The 15,138-nt window shown below is 45.9% G+C and overlaps 1 protein-coding gene across 4 annotated transcripts in view; it reads right to left on the bottom strand.

The window, feature by feature from the left end:
* CADM4 (cell adhesion molecule 4) overlaps positions 1-15,138 on the bottom strand; it is a 449,467-nt gene that overhangs the window by 86,325 nt on the left and 348,004 nt on the right. The window lies entirely within an intron of this gene.

Here is a 15,138-nt window from a genome sequence, read left to right as displayed (position 1 = left end):
GTTCACAGCCAGCATGAGAGAACTGCTACTATTTATCATTTCTATAGCGCTGAAAGGCATATGCAGCGCTGTACAGTTTAATATACAATAGACAGTACAGTAGGAGAAACCCATACAGGAGACATCATCACCACTCCTCTTCCTCTGCCTCCAGGCACAGCGAGAAACGCAGCCAGGAGCACTGGCACAGATGAAGGGATGCATCCTACCCCCTCTCTGCAGGCTCATCCCCACCCCCTCTCAAGAAGGGGCCACCCAACCAGTCAAGTGGAGTAGCACCAGGGTTGGACGAGCAGCAGGAGTTAATCCTCCTGCTGACCCAGCTCCTCTCTCAGCAGGCAACCCTCCCCCCAATGCCCCCTTTAGAGAAAGCCACGCACAACAACATGGCGTGTTCCAGTGGCATGCCATGCACCCAAGCAACGAGGAACAAGCAGCAAACCAAATTTCAGCCACGCCCCGAGTCACCACCCACAAAAATAAATAAATAAATAACTATGAAAAAAACAAAAACTCACAGCCCTTCTCAAGATCCACGTGGATGGACCACCAGTACCCAAGACAGATTACTACAATGCCTGGACTACTTCAGGCAGGCGGTGGCGATTCCAGTCCACAAGAACCTCCTGGACTGCAAAGACAAGATTAGGCAGAGTCCCTCCTCAGTGCAACCAACATCAAGGAGACTGAAAGTGAAGTACCAGATCCTTCCGGCCCGGGGGTTCGACAACCCGCAGCTGACACACAAGGACATTGCGGTAGCCTCGGCGCTGAAGAGAAACAGGCAGCATGAACCACCCCCCCCCCCAAACACAAACGCCCCACCAGGGAAGGACCTGAAAAACCCTGGATTCCACGGGGAAAAGACCTTCGAGGGCGCAATGCTGAGCGCATGAATTGCTGCACTCCAGTTCCAGATGCTGCTTTATCAGGAGGCCACAGAGAGAAAATAAATAAATAAATAAAATAAAACAGGGACTCCAGTTCGCCACCAAGCCGGTCTCTCTCATTCCTCATCCATGATTTAGAGGAATGCAGAAAGCACCTTTCCAAGACAGCCTTTGAATTCTTTGAAACATTGAGCCACACTGGGGGAACAGCCTTCCCTGCCCAGCGCTTAGCCTAGCTTTGTGCCTGGGCGCTCCATGATGAGAGTCTTTGGCAAATGCACCATGCACAGAGGTTAACCTGTTCAGGGACAAGGTTATGGAGACAGTCAACGACACCAAAGATGACTTCACCACCCTCAAAACCCTCTCCTCCAACGGCTTAGAACGCTGGGCACACCCATGAAGACACCAGAGGAACCAACCTTGCATGTCTTTTACCGCCCCCAAGTGATACCCCAGAACACCACACTGGCAACAGTCCGTGCCCCAGCGCTCGCAACAGTAAAATAACTGCTACGCAAACAAGCGCTGCCCAAGGAACAGGGGCAACCAAGGGCAGTCCTCTCCCCAAAATAAAAACAGAACCTTTGGGGCCGGGAGTGGCAGGATCAGATTGTCTGCGAATACGTGGCCCAGGATCACCACCGACCAGTTGGTCCTCAGCATCATCAAGCAGGGATACCAAATTCATCTCTACTCAAGCCCCCCGAGTGGGCGGGGCACCCTTCATCTGACGACCCCATTTTTCCTGCAGCAAGGAGAGGATCTGCTTCGGGCAAAATCAATAGAGGCGGTGCCAACCAGAGGAGATCACCAAGGGGTTTTTACTCCAGAAATTTCCTCATCCCCATGGACAAGGACAAACGCTCGATCCTGGATCTCTGCAAGCTCAACAGGTGCATACACAAGGAACGATTCCGGATGCACTATCTGGGTAAAGTCTTGCCCCTGGTATAGCCCGAGGATTGGCTAGTATCCCTGGACTTACAAGACGCATACACTCATGTGCCCATGCACCCAGCCCACAGGAGGCATCGTCGCTTCAAAAGCCAAGATAGACACTTCCAGTACAAGGTCCTACCCTTTGGACTCTCAACGGCTCCAAGAGTGTTCACAAAGTGTGTGGCCATGGCAGCAGCACATCTTCGCCTTGAGGGGGTGTGCATCCTCCCTTATCTCGACAACTGGCTGATAGTGGCCCACTCTCCAAGGGAGGCACAGGCGTCCCTGACAAACATCATAACCCTCCAAGAATTAGGGTTCCTCATCAACTACAAAAAAATCCCACCTGATACCCACCCAGAGGATATCGTTCATCGGGGCAGTCATCGACACCACACAGACCAAGGCCTTTCTACCGGACTGCCGGATCGACGCCATGACATCTCTGGCCCAGCGCATCTCTGCCAGCAGTTCATCGTCAGCATGCTCCCTCCTGCGTCTCATGGGCCACATGGTGGCTGCGGTCTTTGTTGTCCAGCACACCAGATTACACATGAAACCCCTGCAATGGCACCTCAGACATCACTGGAAGCAGCATACCCAACCACTGACCACCCAGATACCCATTTGCCAACCCATACACAAGACGCTTCACTGGTGGATAGCCCAAGATAACTTAGTGAAGGGGAAACCATTCAGACCACCACCTCACTAGCTGGTGGCACCACGGATGTCTCCAAACATGGATGGGGGCACACCTTCTCCATCTTCGCACAGGGGACACATGGGTTGCCCAGGTGTCCTCACTCCATATCAACCTATTGGAGCTCAGGGCCATAGGGAATGCCCTCGAAACCTTCAAACAATGGGTGACAGGCAGGACAGTCCTCATCCAAACACACAACCAGGTGGCCATGTACTACATCAACAAGCAGGGAGGGACAGTGTCAGCCTCGCTCTGCAAGGAAGCTTGCCACATTTGGGAGTTCGCCAATTCCATTTAATGCCCCATCCAGGCAACTTACCTCCTGGGGGAGTAGAATGACCTGGTAGACAGCCTCAGCTGCCAGCTGGATCCCTAAGAGTGGTCTCTCAACCTAGCGGTGACGAAAAAGATCTTCAGCACCTGGGGCACACCGAGCATCGACCTGTTTGCAACAGAACTGAACTCAAAATGCACAACCTTCTGCTCAAAGAGACCGACCCATCGCCGTCTCAGCCCCAACGGTCTGTCTCTGAGTTGGAACCATGGACTCTTATACGCCTACCCGCCAACACCTCTCATATCCAAAGTCCTGCAGAATATCCTTCAGGACAGAGCAACGGTGATCATGATTCCCCCGTTCTGGCCCCGGCAACCATGGTTCTCGTTCCGGCAACGGATAGCGATTCACCCACTTCTCCGCCTCCCGATCAGCACATATCTCATAACACAACACGGGAGCTCTACCCTCCACTACGACCTGCGTTCCCTAGCCCTGATTGCATGGATGTTGAGAGGATGAACCTACCACAAGACGTGGAGCACATTCTTATGGCAGCCAGAAGACCTTCAACCAGAAAATGCTATGGGTTGAAATGGAGAAAGTTCCACTACTGGTGCACAGGCATGCAGCGAGACCCCTACAACTACCCCATACCAGTCATCCTGTAGTACCTACTGAGCTTATCTCAGGGGGGCCTAAAACCCACTTCCATCAAGGTCCACCTAAGTGCGATCGCGGCGTACCACACTGGCTTAGACAACACACCGGTGTCAGGGCACCCAGTAATCGCAAAATTCATGAAGGGACTGTCCAATCTGCACCCACCGGTCAGACCACCACCGCCCGGATGGGATCTCAACTTGGCAGGCTGCCTATATTGAAGGCGCCTCCGGGAGCCTAGGGAGGCCCGCAAGCCCAACTAAGCTTACCTAAGGCTAGGCGGCCCTACGCCTCTCCCTAGTAGAGCGGGTGTCCTATACAGAATACGGACAATAATGTCAAACCATCAGCATTAATTCCCCCAAATTTACTAAATAAAAATGTTTTTAACATATGCCTATAATGAAGATAAGATGTAGAGGTTTTTTTTAATCAGGTTCCCAATTAACTGCCTGATAGGAAAGCATTCATCCTAAATATCTCTTATGAGTACAACAAACTCTTGCTGAAGGAAACACAAAAACATCGGAATTACGTAAGAGTCGAGCAGGAATATTAAATTCCAAATTATCTATTAAATAACTTGGCAGCAGACTATGAAGCATCTTATAACAGGAGCAACCTAATTTAAAAACAACCCTTGCCTGTACAATGTAATCTACCCTTGCCAATGTAATCTACAAAAATAAGGGGTCACATGATCTGTTTTGTGCAAATTAAAAATCAGACGCACTGCTGTATTTTGTATCATTCTTAGTCTGCACAGATGTTTGTGGTAACCATCAAGATATAAACGATATTACAATAATCCAATATACACAAAATCAAGGACTGAACTAAAAGCTGTGAAAAACTGCATCTATTTGCGCTCCCATTATTAAATTCCTATCCAATTGTATACCTAAAATCTTTATAATGGATTCTATCGAAAATGATGTGCTTTTCAATATCAAACTAGCCTCTTTTAATTTTGTGGGAGTGGCAAATTAAAATTTAGTTTTCTTAGAATTAAACTTTAATTTAAATTCTATTGTCCATTCTTCCACTCGAGTTATCTGTGCAGTTTTATTAGAAGGTAAGGTATCAATTGTTAACACAACTATAATGTCATCTGTATATACATATTCAGTGATACCTTGGAATCCGTTCCAGAACCCCGTTCAAGGTCCAAAGCGTTCAAGTTCCAAGACAATTTTTCCCATTGAAAATAATAGAAACTGGATTAATCCATTCCTGGGTCCCATAAACTCTAATTGTAACAGGAAATACATGGATTTTAAGGTAAAATATTAACAAATATTCCAAAGCAGCATTCAGATTCTGGGGCACAAACACACACATACAAAAAAAAAGTTTGGATTATAAGTCGCTCGAGTTCTGGGGCATTCGGATTCCGAGGTACCACTATATATATATATACTAGTGTTTAAGCCCATTACATTAACGGGTGCTAGAGTACATGTCTGTCTGGTGTTTTTTTTTTTAATTTGTCTCTCTCTCCTTGGATGCTGTCTGTCTGTCATTCTTTCTGTCTGTCTCTCCCTGGCCCCCTGTCTGTCTATCTTTATTTCTAACTCTATCCTCTTCCCTCAATCCTGCATGTGCCCTTTTTTCTTTCTCTTCCCCACTTCCTTCCAACGTCTGCTCCCCCTGTCCCTCAGACTTCCATTCAGTGTCTGTCTCCCTCTCTCTACCCCTTCTATCTACTGTTCACCCTCTATCTTGCCCCTTCCATTCACTGCCCTCTCTTCTCATTCCATCCAGTGTCCGCCCTCTCTCTCTCTCTGTTCCATATGGCATCTTCTCCTTCCTTTCCCCCTTCCTTTTCCCTTGGTCTGGCATACATTCCTCCTTCCCTCCATGCCCTGCCATCTCTTCTTCCCTCCAAGCCATTCTCTCCCTCTCTGCTCCCTTTCCTCCTTGAACTTCATTGGGCAGCAGCAGCAGCATTCACAATTCATTGCTGTTGCCGCCTAGTCCCTTTCTCCTTTCAAACCTACTTCGGCAAATTTCCTTCTGTCCGAATCAGTAACTTCTCTGCGCGTTCCGTAAGGAACGCAACTTGCGGCAAACATCGTACCCAGAAGAATACGACCAAATACATAAATTTTATGGAGGGGAAAAAAAAAAGACAATAATGATCCAAAGTCTATTGTGCTCACAGCGACAGCGCCTAAATCTCCAAAGCAACCGCCAGCCCCTCCTGACACTTCCGTGTCGCAACCGTAAAACCCCTTCTTATTGGTCAGCCGCTGCCGGTCCTTCTTTGACTGTGCTGAACGATTGGCTGAGCGGCTGGGAGCGTGAGGCGGGGAGGGCGGGCGTTCTGAGGTCGACTGTGTGTGTGGTTTTTGCTCCTCTTCAGGTCTTCCTCTCTGTCGGGTCGTCTTCCTGAAACAGGCCTGAAACAGAAAGTAGGCAGGACCCGCCAGAGAGGAAGGCCTGAAGCCGGCAACAGCAGCGAATTGTAAACGCTGCTGCTGCCCGAAGAAGCCAGGCCTTGAAAAACCCGAGGCAGACTGCTTCTCTTCCCTCCCAGCCCAACCCCTGCTGACTCGGCTCCCTTACTCTTACCCTGCGTCGCGGAAGCGTGAAGACTGAACGCCGGCAATCGGGGTGGCAAGGACGTGGCTCAGGAGACTGTGAGGTGTTGGCGTGTGGCGGCGTTCCACGAAGCCCTCCTCCCGGCAGCCGCCGCCAGCACCAATCGGGACCAAGCTTGCCTGCGCTTCCTCCAGCGGTTGGTGAGTGAGGGCGGGAGGAGGGGAGTGGCTAGAGTGATCCCTGCCTCCGCGTTCTAAAATGGAACGCGGCCACGGATCAGAAATCACAGCGGCAGGGATCATGAAATTTCAAGAGCGCATGCGCGCTCTAGGGTTTTATATATATATACACATACAACTTGATCCCTAAATTGGATCATCTAGTACCCAATGATGACATATAAATATTAAAAAGCAACAGAGACAAAGGGGAACCTTGTGGAAACCCACAGGGGTTTCTCCAAATGTGAGAAAGGACTGCATTAGATAACACCTGATAGGTCCTTGAAAACAGAAAATCACAAAACCACTGATAAATATTAACGGAGATTCCAATAGAATCTGCGGACAAAATATGCAGACAAAAACTTAACTGAAACTCTAAGACAGGGGTCTCCAAAGTCCCTCCTCGAGGGCCAAATCCAGTCAGGTTTTCGGGATTTTCCCCAATGAATATGCATGAGATCTATGTGCATGTACTGCTTTCAATGCATATTCATTGGGGAAATACCGAAAACCTGACTGAATTCAGCCCTCGAGGAGGGACTTTGGAAACCCCTGCTCTAAGATGACTGGCTCAGGATGCAATGAAATACCAGAGAAATATAAACAGAAATGTATTTCCTCCTACACTATGCAAAATACAAAGAGAGAAGAGATGAACATTTCCCAAAGCTGACAGAAGAAAAATCAATCTTTTTACAACATAGGAGCAGAGAAAACTCTGTATAATATTAAGGGGAAAACAGGAGACACAGCAGCTAGGAGTAGCCTAGTAATTACAAGAGCAGGCTGAGAACAAGGGATACCCAGGTTGAAAATCCTGCTTCTCCAGACCATGGACAAGTGCACAGATAGGCTCTACGAAGAAGGGGGTTTGCAAACTTACCTGAATCAGTAACTTGCCTTGAGCTCAGACAATCTAGAATTCAACCCAAATCTGAAATATGTTTATCCTGCTATCAGGCCAGAATTGTGGCACAAAAAACATCCCCAGAACCCGAGATTTAATCAATAATTTGTAATCCTTGCATTTGTCCCACTTTGGGGGTCCTTATCTTTATTCAAATATTTATATACTATCAATACCAGCATCCCTTCTTTAAGCAAGTTTACATAATAACATTCATAAAATTAACAAATCAGAAGAGAGAATGGCACAGTGGTTAGAATTACAGCCTCAACACCCTGAGGTTGTAGATTCAAACCCTATGCTGTTCCCTGTGACCCTGGGCAATCGCTTAATCTTCCACTACCCCAAGTACATTACACTTCTCCCTCCTTATTCGCGGTTTCAGCAATTGCGGTTTCGATTATTTGCGGTTTTTAGCTTGCTGACTCCTCCCCCCAAATGACGTCAGCTTGCATAGAGAAATCGCCAATTCCAAGCGTTTACAGAGAAAATCGCCAATTCCCAACACTTTCTTCACCATGTTTTGCCTCTCCTTCAGGAATAGGCCAGGTCTCCCGCCATGTTATTCGCGGTCTCACATATTCACAATGGTTTTTAATAGAAGCGAATAACATATGAAAAAGTTATTTGCGGTTTTTCTGTATTTGCGGTTCTGTTAATCCCCTATCACAGCGAATCCGGAGGGAGAAGTGTAGATAGATTGTGAGCCCACTGGGATAGATAGAGAAAATGCTTGAAGTACCTGTATGTAAACTGCTTTGAATGTGGTTGTAAAACTACAAAAAGTTGGTATAGAAGTCCTAATCCCTTTCCTTTCCCTCTACTAAACACATATACACCGAAATACACCTTAGTTAAGTATACATACATATACTCCCAAAGTCTATAGATGAAGTTCAAAACAGCAAGCAGAAATAGGGGCACATGCAATTTCATTGAACATCAAGCCAAATAATAATAATAACAGTTTATATACCGCAATACCGTGAAGTTCTATGCGGTTTACAAAAGATTAGAGAAGGTACAGAATAATTGGATTTGAGAGCGGAAAGAGTGAGTGAGTGAGTAAGGGGGAGAGTAAGGGGGAGAACACGTCAGTTGTCTAGGCATTTCAGGAACAGGTATGTTTTTAGACGCTTCCTAAATTCTTCGTAAGTAGTGGGCGAGAGCAATTGCTCTAGGTCTTTACCCCATAGGGCCGCCCAGTGTGAGAGAAGGTGTTTGTGGTGTTTTTTCAGTTTGCAACCTCTAACTGGAGGGGAAATGAAGTTTGAATGTGTGCTTCTCTTACGTTTGTTGATAGAGAAGCAGAAAAGGTCCGATATGTATTTGGGGGCTAGTCCATATAGTACTTTGAAACAGAGGCAGGCGAATTTAAACTTTACGCGTGCTTCCATCGGCAACCAGTGCAACTGCCGGTAGTAGGATGTTACATGATCGAATTTCTTTAGCCCGAAGATAAGTCTGACCGCTGCATTTTGCATTATTTGAGGACGTCGCATGTTCTTTTGGCAGATTGCTAAGTAGGCGATGTTGCAATAGTCAAGCTGACTTAGTACGAGGGATTGCACTAGGATTCTGAATGCTGACATGTCGAAATATGATTTGACGGATCTAAGTTTCCAGAAAGTGAAGAAACCCTTTCTGATTAAGGAGTCTACCTAGTCTTTCATGGTCAGGCATCGATCTAGAGTTACACCCAATATCTTCATGGTGGACTGAATAGGGTAACTAAGTTCATTGATGCATAGTAGGGTTTTGGTGTCAAGCGGGTGAGGAGAGGCAACAAAGAATTTTGTTTTTTCTGGGTTGAGTTTGAGCTTGAAATCTATCATTCATTGTTCCATCACATTTATGGCTTCTGATGCCTTGGGAATGGTTTCCGAAATAGAGTTAGCAAATGGGATGATGATCGTGAAATCATCTGTGTAACTGAATAGTTTTATTCCCAGTTGGGTCAATTGCACACCCAGTGAGGACATGTAGACATTGAAAAGCAGTGGGGATAGCGGTGACCCTTGTGGCACACCGATGAGTTGCTCCAGATATCGGAAAGATCATAATTGAAATGTACCTGATAGGTACGGGAAGTAAGGAAGCCGTGAAACCAGTTCAACACCTCACCCTGATACCAATAGCATCTAGGCATTGTAGCAATTTCCCATGGTCTACCAGATCAAAAGCAGAGCTCATATCGAATTGCATGATCAAGGCATTGAGGCCCTTGCTAAACAGTAAGTGTAAATAGTCTAAGATGGCTGCGATTACTGTCTCCGTACTGAATAAAGGTCTAAAACTGGATTGAGTAGGAAAGAGAACTGATTAAGATATTCCATCAATTGGGTGTGAACCAATCCTTCCATGATTTTTACGATGAATGGGATTGATGCTATAGGTCTGTAGTTGGTTATTAGCGCTGTAGATTCTTTTCTATTTTTTGGGATAGGGGTTATTATTATGTGACCATTATTAGTGAGGAAATTCCAATTTTTTAGGTTGTGGGCTAAGTATAGGATAGTTTAAATTCTAATGGCGCCGCTTTCATAATATCCAGAAGACATGTGTCTAGAAAGCAGTGAGATTTAGAGTATTTGTTGTATAGTTTGGTGTAGTTGTTCCATTCTAGATTATGAAAGGAACTCCAGATCATGTCTGTTGGTATTTCATTATCTTGTAAGTTAGCTATTTGGTGATCACTAGGGTTGTTTGTTAAACAGTTATTTCTTAGGTTTTTAATTTTTGAGTCAAAATGTAGTGCTAGGTCTTTCGCAGAGGGTAACTTCTTGTTGTGCACAGGTGTAGTGTAGCGAGTGGTGTCGAATAGATTTGTGATCAGGTTGAACAACTCTTTTGTATTGATAGTGCCAATAATTAGGCATTAGCGAATTATTGGAGCTACAATAGGCAGCAATTACTGTAGAATTTATGCAAGCATCTTCCTAGTCAGGATTCTATAAAGATTTGCATGTAAATTTTCTGAGTAGATCCAAAAAGGGGTGTGGCCATGGGATGGGCCTAGACAGATCATGGGTGTTCCTAGAATTTGCACTCAGTGTTATAGAATATGGTAGATCTGCGCCTAATTTAGGTGCAAGGATTTACTCCAGGATTCAGTTGGTGTAAATCTAGGGCTACCATTTTTCAGGCCACAAAAATCCAGGCACACGGCCCCCACCGTATTCCGCATTTGGCTCTACCCCAGCCCCTCCCAATTCAGCCTCCAGCCCTGCCTCCACAAACCTCTCCTTCCCCGACAAGCTCCAGCCACGTATGCAAGGCCTGGAGTATGTGTGGATGTGTGTGACATCATCCACGCAAGCTCAGATGTCCTCCAGATGTGGCTGTAGCTCATCAGGGCTTTCTAAAACCCAGACAAACTGCCAGGTTTTGGAAAGTCCATCCAGGACCCTGGACAGTTCTCTAAAAAGAGGACATGTCTGGGTTTTTCTCAGACATCTGGTAACCCTATGTAAATCCTCACGCCCAAAACTGGGCATGGATCTTGGCACCAGCACTATTCTACAAAACGGCACCCAACTCAGAGCACCATTTATAGAATAGCACTTAGAACAAATTTTTTCATTGTCCAAATCTGGGTGCCACCTACAGAATGTAGTCCATAATGCATTTTCTAGATGAAAAGCAGGGCTGCTTCAAGAGGTTGTGGCAACAACAGCCAGATTTTGATTTGGCACCCACATCTTGAGGTCTTATCAGCTCTCACCTGCTCCCATCAAGCCAACTCCCTGCCTTCTTGTCAGCATTTATTAGCTCCCATCACATCCTTTAAACAGTGGCGTGAGTGCATTGCTTTGCTCTTGTTGCAGTGGTCTTTTCCCTGTCCTGCCACTGGCACCGTAGCTTTAAACATAAGGACAGGCACTTCCTGTTTTTCATGAGAACAGAAGTACTTGTCCACCCATTAAAACCAGTTATTGTGCTGACGGCAGCGCAGGGAGGACAGCATGCTCTTGCTGCTGTAAAGGGTGAGCCATTGAGGCAGACTTTTGGCACCCTTGAGCTTGCCCTGAGCCAGTGCTTCCCCTGGCTCACACCTTAAGCCAGCCCAGATGTTAAGCATGTTTCAACACATGGAAAAAGATGGAGCACACAGGTATCTGTGCTTTGTGTAGGTGTCCATGCATTCTTCAAAGCAAGGTGTTATGTGCAACTGAGGGGCAATGTAGAAGCAGATTGGAAACAAATAAAAGAAAGGGCTGTGGATTTGGTTGCTGGAGAATATAATCAAGGCAATCTCATTGGATTAGATAATGACATTAAAAATAATTAATAGATAGACATGGGAGAGCCATTGGTGATCCCTGGAAATAAACTATGGGAAACAGGTAAATTTTTTGGAATCTGCTGAGTACTAGTGACCCTGACTGGGAGGATGCTGTGCTCGAATGACCTTGGTCTGACCCAACACAGCTTTCCTTATGTTCTTATAAAAAGTATATAAGAGCCTATGTTGTTTTTATAAAATCAGTTTAAAATGGACACCATTTACACGGAGATACCTTGTTAGAAAATTAGCGCCTTTGTTCTTGATTTTATAACAGGACATCTATGTGCAATGTCAGTAGGAAAAAAGGAGGTCTTGATTCCCCTGTATAAGACTCTGTTGAGGCCTCATTTAGAATACTGTGTACAATTCTGGAGGCCGCACCTTCAAAAAGATATAAACAGGATAGCGTCAGTCCAGAGGAAGGCTAATAAAATGGTCAATAGTCTATGTCTTAAGGCATACGGGGACAGACTTAAACATCTCCATATGTATACTTGGAGGAAAGGCATGAGAGGTGAGATATGATAGAGACCTTTAAATACCTACATGGCATAAATACGCATGAGGCGAGTCTCTTTCAATTGAAAGGAAACTCCAGAGTGAGAGGGTATGGAATGAAGTATAGAAGCGATAGGCTCAGGAGTAATCTAATGAAATACCTTTTTTTTTTTTTTTTTTTTTTTTACAGAAATGGTGGTAGATATGTGGAATAATCTCCTGGTAGAAGTGGTGGAGACAAAGACTGTGTCTGAATTCAAGAAAGTATGGGACATGCGCGTGAGATCTCTTAGGGGAAGGAGGAGATAGTGGATGCTGTGGATGGGCAGACTGGATGGGCCCTTTGGCCCTTATTTGCCGTCATGTGTCTATCTTTCTATTTAGTAAATAGCGTCCAAATCTGGGTGCTGGAAAAATTAGCACAGGGCACTAATCTATAAAGAGCACTCCATATTGAGCACTTTTTATAGTATAGTGCCCAGAGGCCATTCCTGTGCCCAAATTTGGATGCCAGTCTTTGGGCCTGCTGAAACCTGATATAACTGTTGGTGCCTAACTTTTGGCATTTGGGTGTGGGACTAGCACTAATCTATAACTGTGCGAAAGTTTTTAGAATGCCCTTCTCCCACCCCTAGCCATGTCTCCATTTGAGATGCAGGCTAGGGGATTTAAGTGTGTGGGGTTATAGAATAGCGACCGGAAGGATGCGTGTGCAAATATTTAATAATGCCAATTAACTTAGGTTTAACATATTTTTCTCTGAGAAACCTCAGACACATGACTCCGCCCCATTCCAGTTCCAAGCCCTGCCTGCAACAAAGCCTCCTCTTTTCTTCCGGACAAGCTCCAGCCTCATCTGGAGGGCCTGGAACATGCTCGGATGTTTGTGATGCCATCGGTGCATACTCAGAGGCCCTCCAGATGTAACCGGAGTTCATCAGGGCTTTTCCAAAACCCGGACAAATGCCAGCTTTTGGAAAGTTCGTCCGGTAGCCTAGACAGTCCTCTAAAATGAACTGCAACACTACTACTACTTATCTAGGTGTATGCAAAGCTGTATATTAAAACATTCAAGAGACAGCCCCTGTTCAGTAGAGCTTACAGTCTAATCAAACAGACATATAGGACAAGTAGGTGGGTCAGGGAATGACTCCGGCATGGGTACTTTACAAGCAATTGGAGGTTAGGAGTTAAAAGCAACCTTGGAAAAGTGGGCTTATAGCCTGGATTTGAATACTGCCAGGGACTTGGGCAGTGTTAATAATTGATTGTTAACATTACAGTTGATTGTCTTGCAAGACAATTAATTTGCACATGCATCTTTGTACAGTGCCTAAATTTGAGCCCTATGTATAGAACCCAGGAGATAATGGGAACCTACATACCTTTTTTAAAATAGGCTCCCAGAACTATCCCTAATAGTGCAAACCTTCCCGCACCAATTTACACCTATTCTGAACATGTATGCACGCTCCCTATGTGTGCAGCGGGTAAGGGAGCCAAAAATGTTTGTAATGTTGCTTTCCAGGTTTTTTTCTGCTCCGGAAAGAATGTCATCAAAAGTGCACGCTGGTGGAAAGAGGGCATACTTTTCTGAAATAGTGTAAACTACGTGCAAAGATGGAGCACTTTTCCGAAATGGTGTGCACTACGCAAAAGGATGCATTCCTCTTAAAGTAGGGTTACCAAATGTCCGGATTTCCCCAGACATGTCCTCCTTTTGAGGACATGTCCAGAGGTCCGGACGGTTTTTGAAAAGCCTCCTCTCAATCACATTGGGCAGGAGGCAATCCGTGCATACATGGATTGCCTCTTGCCCGACCAAAGCAGGCAGCGTGGGACAGAGCTAGGGCGGGCTGGGGCGGAGATGGGTGGGCCTGGGGGGAGGATCTAGGGTGTCCGGATTTTACAATCGTAAGATCTGGCAACCCTATCTTAAAGAATCACACATTTGTGCACTGTCTGGAAAGAGTGTGCTTTCTTTAAGAAGAGTATGCACTATTAGTGGTGAGCAATATTTTGTCGCAAACCCCATTCCAGTCAACTCCATCCCTGGGAACGCCTGTGCAAGTACAAATGAAATTGTCAGTTCACAAGAGTCCTTTTCTTCTCCATATGTAAAACCTGATTTATAAAATTCCCCATCCCCCCATCCTCTCTATACAACCTACCTTGCTCAAACAATTTCTTGATCCTTGAAACTTTGACAGAGGAAGCCTGGGCACACCCATCTAAACTGCAGAATTGACTTCTCCCCGCTGCAGATCAGTTCTGACAGGCTGATCTGGTTCTGGTTTTGCATTTTGCTAGGAAAAGTTAGGGCTAATGCTACTTCTTATTTCTAGAGTTCTACGGGGCATAAACCAGGACTGAGAGCAATTCAGACATATAAAGAGAGATTTTCAGAGATGTCAAGTTGCCCAGTTTCAGGTTGGAGATTTTGGGACAGTCCTGGATTTCAGGTCACCCTTTCATAGGGTTACCAGAGATCCAGATTTACCTGGACATGTTCTCTTTTTAGAGGATATGTCTGGGTGTCCGGATGGCTTTTCAAAACCCGACACTGTGTCTGAGTTTTGAAAAGCTTTCAGCTGAAGAACAGGTAAGGGCATCTGCGAATGCGTGGATGCAACGCAGTGATGCGCATGTGTGTGATGTCATTGCATCACACCTGTGCATGCGCAGATCCCTCCCGATGTGGCTTTGAGCACGAGAACAGGTTGAGGGGGCGGGGTTGGGGGCGTGACTTGGATGGAATGGGGTGGGCCTGGGGGTGGGACCATGAGTCCAGATTTTACAGTACTAAAATCTGGTAACCCTCCCCTTTCATGATGCATTATGGGACTTGCAGCATTGATTTCAATGGGCAGGATCAGGCACTACAAATCCTACACTGCTTTGCAATGCAAGTTCAATGCCAGGTCTGGACAAAAAGTCTCTAGCCTAGAACTGGGTAACTTGGCAGCTCTGGATTTAGGTGGGGGTGGGGGGAAGGGGGGGAGGAGATTCAAAGACTCTCTCCGTCTTTCTGTCTCTTGAGGTACAGGTTTCAGGCCACTTGGCTGTAGATCTTTCAAGTTCTCATATCCTCTTTCCCTTTTGAGATTTCACAGCACCTATAGCCAGTGTCTTCCTATGCCAGAATCCCCAGCTTTCCTTGTGTTCTGGGATACACTAGCATTATGGTGCCCACAGGAAA

The sequence above is a fragment of the Geotrypetes seraphini genome, chromosome 11 (genome assembly GCF_902459505.1).
Source record: "Geotrypetes seraphini chromosome 11, aGeoSer1.1, whole genome shotgun sequence".
NCBI classification, from domain to species: Eukaryota; Metazoa; Chordata; class Amphibia; order Gymnophiona; family Dermophiidae; genus Geotrypetes; species Geotrypetes seraphini.
Note: the sequence above shows the minus strand (reverse complement) of the source record. Positions and strands in the feature narration are given on the sequence as shown.